This window comes from Corvus brachyrhynchos, unplaced genomic scaffold (genome assembly GCF_000691975.1).
Source record: "Corvus brachyrhynchos isolate BGI_N302 unplaced genomic scaffold, ASM69197v1 scaffold346, whole genome shotgun sequence".
NCBI classification, from domain to species: Eukaryota; Metazoa; Chordata; class Aves; order Passeriformes; family Corvidae; genus Corvus; species Corvus brachyrhynchos.
In genome coordinates, this window is record NW_008238644.1 from 2,000,241 (window position 1) to 2,009,528 (window position 9,288).

Here is a 9,288-nt window from a genome sequence, read left to right on the forward strand (position 1 = left end):
GGTATGCCCGCGAGCGGGGGCGGCCAGCTGTAGGGCGGGCTCTGGATCCCCCCTCCCTGAGCTGCTGTAACTTCGCCTATGCAATAAACAGCTTTCAAGAGAGCTGCCTGAAGTCCAGACATCCCTCATGAACCTTTCTCCTATACCTTCCACTATTCTTGTGTATTTTAAAATAAATATTTATATATTTCATAGATATACCCAACCTCTTTCCCATTAATGTTAACAAGAATTGAAAATTTCTGCCTAAAGCTATACAAATCTAGAATGGGTTGACAACATAAAGTACAATCCTGTGAAGAAGATGCTGCCCAGCTGCACCAGCTGAGCAAGACACAGTACACAAGATGCCCATGTGTGTATTGAAAAGATACCACATCTTTCAGGCCCTTGTGTGGAGGCACTCTGCAATCCTACCTTATGGAGAGCAGGATCCAACCTCGTGCTGTGAAATCTGGGCAATAAATGTAATATAGGGGTGATGCCTTAGGTTTTAACTTTTATATTTTTCAAATTCTCTACTGCTTAGTCTGTAACTCTGAAAGTTTCTTGTAGAATGTTAATTTCTGTTCTCTCGTGCTAAGTAGACATAACAAAGCCTCTCTGGGCCTGCTCTTCAAGGACACCCAGACCATCCTAGGCCAGAAAAGTATAAACCAAAAAGCGTCTAAAGGTGGGGGTAAGATGAGGGGGAATTACATCATTAAACTGAAGTTTTAATTGGAGAATTAACCCTGATATGCAAATAAACCAAACCTATAAAAGGGTGAAGGCTCATGACCTGTTGTCCATCTTGGGGTCCATCTGGGCAGTGGCATCTGGCTCCCCAGGGGGTACCTTTGAGGGCCTCTCAAATAAATACCAACATTTATTCCCTTACTCCTGTCTAGTCTCTGTTTTTAGGAGGCCTCTTCAGGCATCAGGGACAGGCACATCCCAAATGGACTTTCTTCACTGAATGGCACATAAAACTTAGAAATACTGACAAGTAAGAAGGACCTTTCTTGTCATGTGTTTATTGATTGTGCTTTTTACTACCTAATGGATGCCTTTATGGTGGGGCTGTGCTATAGAAGATCAATTTTAAGGGTTAACCTTGGCCCTGGCAATTTTTGTGGCTATGAAGCAAGACTGAGTGTTACTTTGATACTTCTGTGGGATGAGTTGATATATGTTTGAAATTATTTTCATATTCGTAACTTGAAGAAAAACCTAGTGGAAAAAAGTGCAAATTATAATGAAATGAATGGAATAGGTTTTTCTAAAAATCCTTGAACTTCAATTTACAAAATATTTCTATTTATTTTTAATTTATCCTATAATTATTCCCATCTTTATAATGTTAAAGATTCTTTTAAATTATCATAATCATTATCTATAATGTTATAGTTATATTCTACGGCGCTTTTCTTGGAAAAAAGAACTTAAATGTATCTTAACAAAAAACTGTGTTATTATGAGATCAAACTTTTTGAGATTATTTTTCAGTAAAAGTACATGTAAAATTACAATGGAATTTTAAGCTCCAAAACTTTCAAAGATGAAAAAAACAACTACCCCTGAAACCTAATATAGAGGTTACACTAGAAAGAGCCATATATTGTAATGCTGAAATCTGTCATTATAACATGAACAATTTTCTCTTATCAATACTTGTTTCTCAGTTCAACATAAAAGATAAGTTCAAATCAAAAAACATGGGTCTTGCTTTTAAAACATCTAAAACCAAAATATTTTTATATCTTTAAATAATTTCTATTTGAAATCATGCATTTTAAAGATTTTTAGCAATTAACTTTTTTTTTCCTGAAGACAAAATTCTCAACTGTTATTTCTGATCATTTAATTTCTGAGATCATATTTTAATGTTATTTATCACCTGCAGGTTTCATTTAAAAACATCCCAAGAGTTTAGTGATGTTGCTTTTAAAACCTATTTGTTTGGTATCCAGAAGAAAAATAGCTCTCTTGGTAAGAAAAATGGCCTGCAAATACCTGTAAATTAGACCAAGATACATAACAAGGTGACATTTATCAGTAATGTTTTATCCTGCAAGTGACTGAGCACTCTGGGCTCAGACCAGCCAAACAAGTAATGGGCTATTCACTGTACACTGATTAATTAATACATAAATTCTTTAGGTTATTAGAGAGCAGTTCTAGCAGATAGATTTTATAAGAAGCATGTTAGGAAAGGCACAATGGACTTAAAAATTTGTGCTGAAGTGTGAATAAATACAGGAATGAGACAAAATTCATACATTAATGCATTAGTTCATACAGGAAATAGACAAAAATGTCAGAATGGTTCAATGAAGTAGCACAGAAACACTCAAGTTCTACCATGATCCCATGCATTCTCTCACTTGAACTCCTCCTCCAGTGCTCTCTCAGGACATTCTGGGATGTATTTCACTGGGTAGGGCACATATGTCTGAGATTTAAACACAGAAACTCAGACTTGGTGAAGCTTAAAGTAGATAATCGTCAAGGGAGAGAGTAATCAAAACAAATAAGCCAAGAACCATTATTGATTATGTGGGTTTCATCAGTAAAGGCTGTATTTCTTTTAAAGGACCTTTTCCCAGCTCAGCACATTGATCTTGACAAATGAACATGAACAAAGTCCGTGGTTTGGGGTAGATTGTAGCACTAACCCCATCCGCCTCCTCAGTTGTTCATCTCTGACGCTTGGCTGCTTTATAAAGCATAATTTCAAAGGCTACAGGAATCTACTTTTGCTACCAGGTGTAAATATAGAATAAATGCATTGAGTTCATAGGGTTTTATTCCTTGTAAAAAATTAAGAGAGAGAAATTTAACCTAAAGTATCTTGACTGAATGAGTGCCAAAGTGCCTTTCTAGGTCTGTGTGTGTTTGCACCAAGTGCTATATACAGGTAAGGGGGTTTCAGATATACAAGAAATTCTGTACACTCTGTTTTTGCTCTGCAAAATCTGCTGATTTATCTTCTCTTTATCATTTTCTGCCACCCACAAAGCACAATAAGCATTGGCTTGGATACACGGTCACAATTTCCTTCATTATATCTATGCCCATGCCGACCAACTTAAACACCACTGCTCTGTGGGGAAGACATAGTGTTTCATCCTGGAAAAGAGAAAATCTTGCAATTGAGAGGCTTCATTATTCCCAGACAAGCCTATAGAGCTGTCCAGATTATATATATATATAAATATATATATGTGTATGTAGAACAGCACAGGAAGCAGTGATGTGATACAGTTTTAGACATAAGAGGAAGAGCAAACCTTTAAACCACAGGCTTTCAGTTTCAGCAATTCCTTTACTTTTTTGCTCATTGAATTCACTATTTCACAAAAATACTGAAACCATCAAAAGCCCCCAAAACATGAGTTACTCACTTATAGGAGAAAGTTTCACGAAGGATGTCTGGACTTCAGGCAGCTCTCTTGAAAGCTGTTTATTGCACAGGTGAAGTTACAGCAGCTCAGGGAGTGGGTATCCAGAGCCAGCCCTACAGCTGCCAGCTCCAGCTGTGGGCATACCTGAAGCCCCTTTCTGTTCAAGTTACAAAGCATTTTATACTTTTCTTTGCAGAGTATCTTAATACATAACAACCAATAAGCTCCATACACAAGACCTTTACATTTGCCTCTAGCCTATCATAGCTACTACCATCACCATATTACAGTCATTATTATCCAATCACAAGAGTAAGTTACAATTTAAGCTTACAGTGGAAAATTCTCAGATCTCTCTTTTTCTTCCTACTTCGACATTTCTTGTTTGCCTGCCATAATATCTCTTTTTGGTAAAGACATGTTTTCTATTCACTTATGCTCTTCTTGAGACTTATTTACTTGGTGAAAAACATGTCTTTGTTTGTAGTCACATACCTTTGTCCTACTCCTAAAAATCTCCTTCCGACTCATCTCCAAGCTTTGCCTTCTCAGTTACTCAGCGATCAGTGTTTCAGCAAAACATCTTTTACTCTCTATCAAAACTTGCTTCCATTTCTATCTCATCCCCAGTTTCTACATTCAGAGATCTTTCTGCCAAGCCTACATACCTGTGAAACTTTCTTACCAAACTTTCATCCTCCCCAACAACTCACAAACGAGTCACTTTGGAACTACAGCAAACCAGTGTTTTACTAGCAACAACCCAACACGGAAAATCACTAGCAACTCAAACTTTTCCAGGAGTTCAGTGCTAAAAGACAGGGAAGCTCTCTGCACGCCAGTCACTTAGAATCGACTCCAAAACTCGAAAATAACGGAACCGTTCTATTCTTTACAAAAGAGTCTTACCCAAAGGCGGCAGCGCTGTACAGGAACGGGCTGTGATGGGCTCATGCTGTGTTTTTCTGTGTTCCTGTTCTGCCCTCTCCTGGGACAGCCAGCTCAGTGCTGAGCCAGCCCGCAGCCGCTCCTGGGGTGGAACTGATGCCTTTTCCTGGTCTTAAAATCAAGAGGCATACACGGTTAGAAGGGGAAAAGGGATTTTACCTTGGTATTTATTTTTAAGGATCCTTAGGTGCACACGTCCAGGTCATGTGCATCGAGATGCACCCCGCCGAGTGTATCTCTGTGTTCGTCTCTGTCCCCCTCAACATTGGGTATAACATTATAGGTTTTACTAATTAGCAGATCTATCAAAGATTCCCCAATGAGAGGCTCGAGTGAGCTCCCCTCCCCAAGGAACCTTCCCCTGGATGGTTCTATCTTGGTTTACAGAATGTGTTCTGGAGAGGACCTTGGGCTCTGGGGCACACTGATCCCTAGCTACGAAGCTTCTAAAATGTTTAGTCTCTTAGCTTGACAAACAGGTCCAAGAATGTAGGCAAAAAGCACTAAGAATGCAGAAGTTGTAAAAAAGGTATAACAGGGGTATAAAAGAAAAGGCAAAAATCTTCATGGCATCAGAACAGCAGTGCAGCAAACACGGACTGCAGGGCTGCGAACTCGCTCCCAATCCTGAATATCAAATAGAAGAACGAACAAGCTAAAAAGCACGACAATTTGGTGCAGGTTTGTTGTTTACTGTCATATTGTAATTGAAACATTTAGAAGAAAAGTGCAACATTTTTCACAATTGAAAAAAAAAAACATGGTAACAGTTGGTTTTTTTCTTTTCTTTTTCCCTCTTCTTTTTTCTGTTATATTACCTGAGTATTTTCTTTCAAATTTGGACTTAATGAAATAAATGGAAACTGGTTGATTTGTATTTACGTGGGTTTGTAAACAGATTTTTTTAAGCCAAAACTATGTGTTGATTATATGGGTCTGTTTTAAATGGCTTACATCTTTCTTTTTATGAAAAGAGTAATTTCTGGGTAATTTTGGATTAATCACTGGTTGCTGGCTCTCATTAAAGGTAAGAGTTCAAGAAAACTAGAGATTAGCTTTGTAAAATAAAAGTATTTAAAAATAAAGCCTGTAATGAATTTGAGGAACCTAAAATAATCTTCTGTTTCCAAAGCTGCTGAATGTTTCCATGCTGTTTTGGGGAAAAATAATCCTGAACCACTTCAAGTCCCCATCCAACCAGAACTGGAACATTTCCAGAATGGGGCAGCCACAGCTACTCTGGGCAACATATGCCAGGACCTCACTACCCTCACAGGGAAGAATTTCTTCCTAATATCTGGTCTAAAACTCCTCTCTGTTCGTTTGAGGCCATTCCCCCTTGTCCTGTCACTGTGGAAGGTATTGTCACTACATACTCATGTAACAAGTCTCTCTCCATCTTTCTTGTAGGCTCCCTTTAGGTACTGAAAGGCCTTCTCCAAGCTGACCAATTCAAATTCACTCAGTCTTTCCTTGTAGCAGAGCTGCTCCAACCCTTTAATCATCTTCGTGGCCTGAAGGTGCCCTAATTGGACACTGCCAGTTTACCAGCACTTGTGAAAACTTTTAACCAATTGAGAAATTAGGCCAGAAGGTCACATAAGTAAAATTTATTTTTGAAATGGTGATAACTTTTTTCTGATAACTGCTTTCTGATGGGCCAGCCAGTCTTTCTATCTGTTCTTTGTACAAGTTAAAAAGCATTCTCTTAATAATGCTTGACTGAGTAACTGTCACTTTACAGCAACCAATATCCATCAGACAAAACGTGTACATCTACTTCAATTACAGGCATACAGGAATAAAAATTGCAAAAATAAAGCATTTAAGAGAAAACATGCCACTTTCCTTTACACAATCTCTGTTATAGACTATACACTCCCCAGGTGAGGGATATCTCTTGTCTTTGTGAATTTTGATCTACAGTGTTTATAAAGTAGAGGCCAAAAACTTAGACAAAAACTCATCAGCAATTCACCAAGGCACAGTAAAAGTGCTCTTCATAAATCGTTCCTTTGCCATTTAGTTAATGCAGTGACCTGTTGTTCTGAGGATAAGTTACTAAGTAATGAAATAGGATGATTGGATTAAGCTAATTACTTCCTTTGAAATGACATTTGTACACAGATTCTTTGGCCTTGCCAGAACAAATTATATAACCTAAATAGTGGGTTTTTTTGCATTCCATTTCACAACTTTCAAATCCACTTTTTACCCGATAGATGGGATCACTAAAACTGTGATTAAAAAAATAGGTCACATAATACATTACTGCTGTGAAACAGACTCTGTATCTGGAATCACATGCTAATCAATCTAGTCTAAGGTGCCTATATTAATAACTATAATTACAATAATAGGTCTTATCAGATGATTTAACAGAACTAATATTCTATGCAGAGGGATACAGAACATAGGACTGCAAAGTTTTATATAAGAAATAATCATACTGCCAAAAAGGATGCAGAATGGAAAAGCATTTTTTACTTCTGTTTGATTTTATTGGTAAAACCACAGCTCACAAGGCAAAAGAAGTCTTTACTACAATCTGTCTCCTGGGGACTCTGTGTGAACAGGCTGGAATTCCCACTGATCATGCTCCTCATCTCCTATTTTTACTTTGTTTGCATGAGAAGAGTTAATGGCTTTCTGGGTAGGAGAATATAAGGCTGGTAGGTGTTTCAAATTTAATCCTACAGCAGACATGACCAAATGAGAAAATATTTCTGTGGTACCTCTCTACCTGTATTGTATCTCCCATTACCTTAATCCACCCTGACATTATCTTAATCCACTGCTTCTGACAGGAATTCTGACAAGAACATAGAAGATACAATCCATAATCAGTGTTCAGTGCTATCATTGCAGCCTCTGGCACAAAAGACAGAGTGGCATCAGGGAGAAGAGAGGTAGAACATGTTGAAGGGGTGCAAAGGAGGGGAGGAGAAGAGATCTCACAGTGCAGAGGAAGAGAAAGGAATAAAACAAATGGAAGGAGCTGAACAAAAAGACCAAGATGTGTCAGGAGCAGCAGATTCTTGCCATGTGTCATGAATGGGGTGACTCTCTTCACTTGTAGGAGAGAAGCAAAAACATCCTTATCCTGGGGTGAAATTTGAGCTGTGCACACCCATCAGGCAGCTAAGGGATACCGTTTCTTGTATCATAACCTTGGCCTCTTTTCCTCTTAAAAAAACCCCAAAAAACAACAGTTTTAGTTTTATCTATTTTAGTTTAATTATTTCCTGAAAGAGAGCTCAGTTCTTATATGTTTCTTGTATCATAACCTTGACCTCTTTTCCTCTTTAAAAAAACCCAAAAAACAACAGTTTCAGTTTTATCTATTTTAGTTTCTAATTATTTCCTGAAAGAGAGCTCAGTTCTTATAGAATGATTTGTTCTTTCCGTTGGTGTTGACTGCAGATTGCATGTCACCTCAAACATTTACCTTGTTCTATACTAAGGTTTGCACCACATTTTGGCTCTGATATATATGTTCTGGAAAGACCCCTACAAGAAATCTAGTGTTCTGCTTCTCCTGTAAGATGTTTGGCTATATCCTAGCTAACGTGAAAGCCATTTATCAAATTTGGCAGAGGGGTTTCTGCTATACCTAGGAAAGAATCAATCTTCAATGAAATTATGATCTAGTAGTGTTAAACATTAAACTCCATGAAAATGGCTATAAAATAGGATCCTGCAGAGCTCAGTTAGATATGTGGGAATAGCAAAGCAATGAAGTTTGACACAGCTAAAACACAGAATTTTTTTTGAATGTCAGCTTGCTGCAGTGAATTTCACTTAATAGGAAAAGGACTCTCTTCTGTAAATACAATCTTTACAATCTAAGTGAAATCTTGAACTGTGAATAAGAACTGAGCATGCTTTTTTCTTGCTGTCCCTAATTATTTTTTATAGCACAGTACCACCTAGAGGCTCTCTTGCCCTCTGTGTTTGTTTCTGTGAGAATTTGGAAGAGAAACTTTTGGACCTTTTTACCACTTACATGGATAAGACAGACATAGCATGAGAAAAAAGGGTGGGAAGGGTGGAGTTCCTGCAGAAGAAATAAGGAGAATAGAAGCGAAATTTCCTCTGTCACTACACTTCTCCAATACAAAATAAATAGCTACACAAATTGATGCAAAGAAGGTCTAAACGAGATTTGATCTGCAGTCTTTTTTACATGTCTCACAGTTTGTGCAACTGTTTCCTTACCCAACCCCATCATGGAGTAGGTGCAGATTTGTCCCTCAAGCAGAGTTATATCCTCCCTCACTCATCCTCACAAGCGTTTTCAACCCAGAAATAAAAAGGGTGATCACTTCTATAACAAAATTTTACTTTAATTATACCAGATAGAATTTTCCTTTCTGGATCACTTAGTAGAACTATTGACATGTGCCATACAGAATACTCAGTCTAAAGAAAATCAAGCCGTCTTGTTCACTGAGAGCCTAATTCTTTTCACAGGCACCAAAAATCAGAAGACTGAAAAAAATGATCTTTTGCAGCATAATATTCTGTGTTTCTTGTGTAGCATACAGAATGCTACGTGATTGTTTAGGATATCTGCAGCCTCTGGAATCTCCTGGAAATTATAGAAAAAGGTAAATAGGCCCAGAGTGATGCTGTTTTGGAGTCACTGCAGATAATCCAAGAGGAAGGGCCTCAGAGCACTGATGCCTCCATTAAAGGGAAGAAGGACCAATGTTTCTTGCCTCCTCACTTGCAAGATATCCACCCATGCCCTTTATCTTCCCTCTATAATGAGAAAGAACATTATTCATGTTAATAGAAGTTTCAAATGCATCCTTTCAGAGAGAAAAAGATCTCAATGGAATTAAGCATAATCCTTTTACCTCTTTAAAAGAGTACAAACCAAGTAAAGCACTCAGTAATCTTTCCCGTGATTATGTATTTTATGATGGTATATGATGAATACATTAAAGAT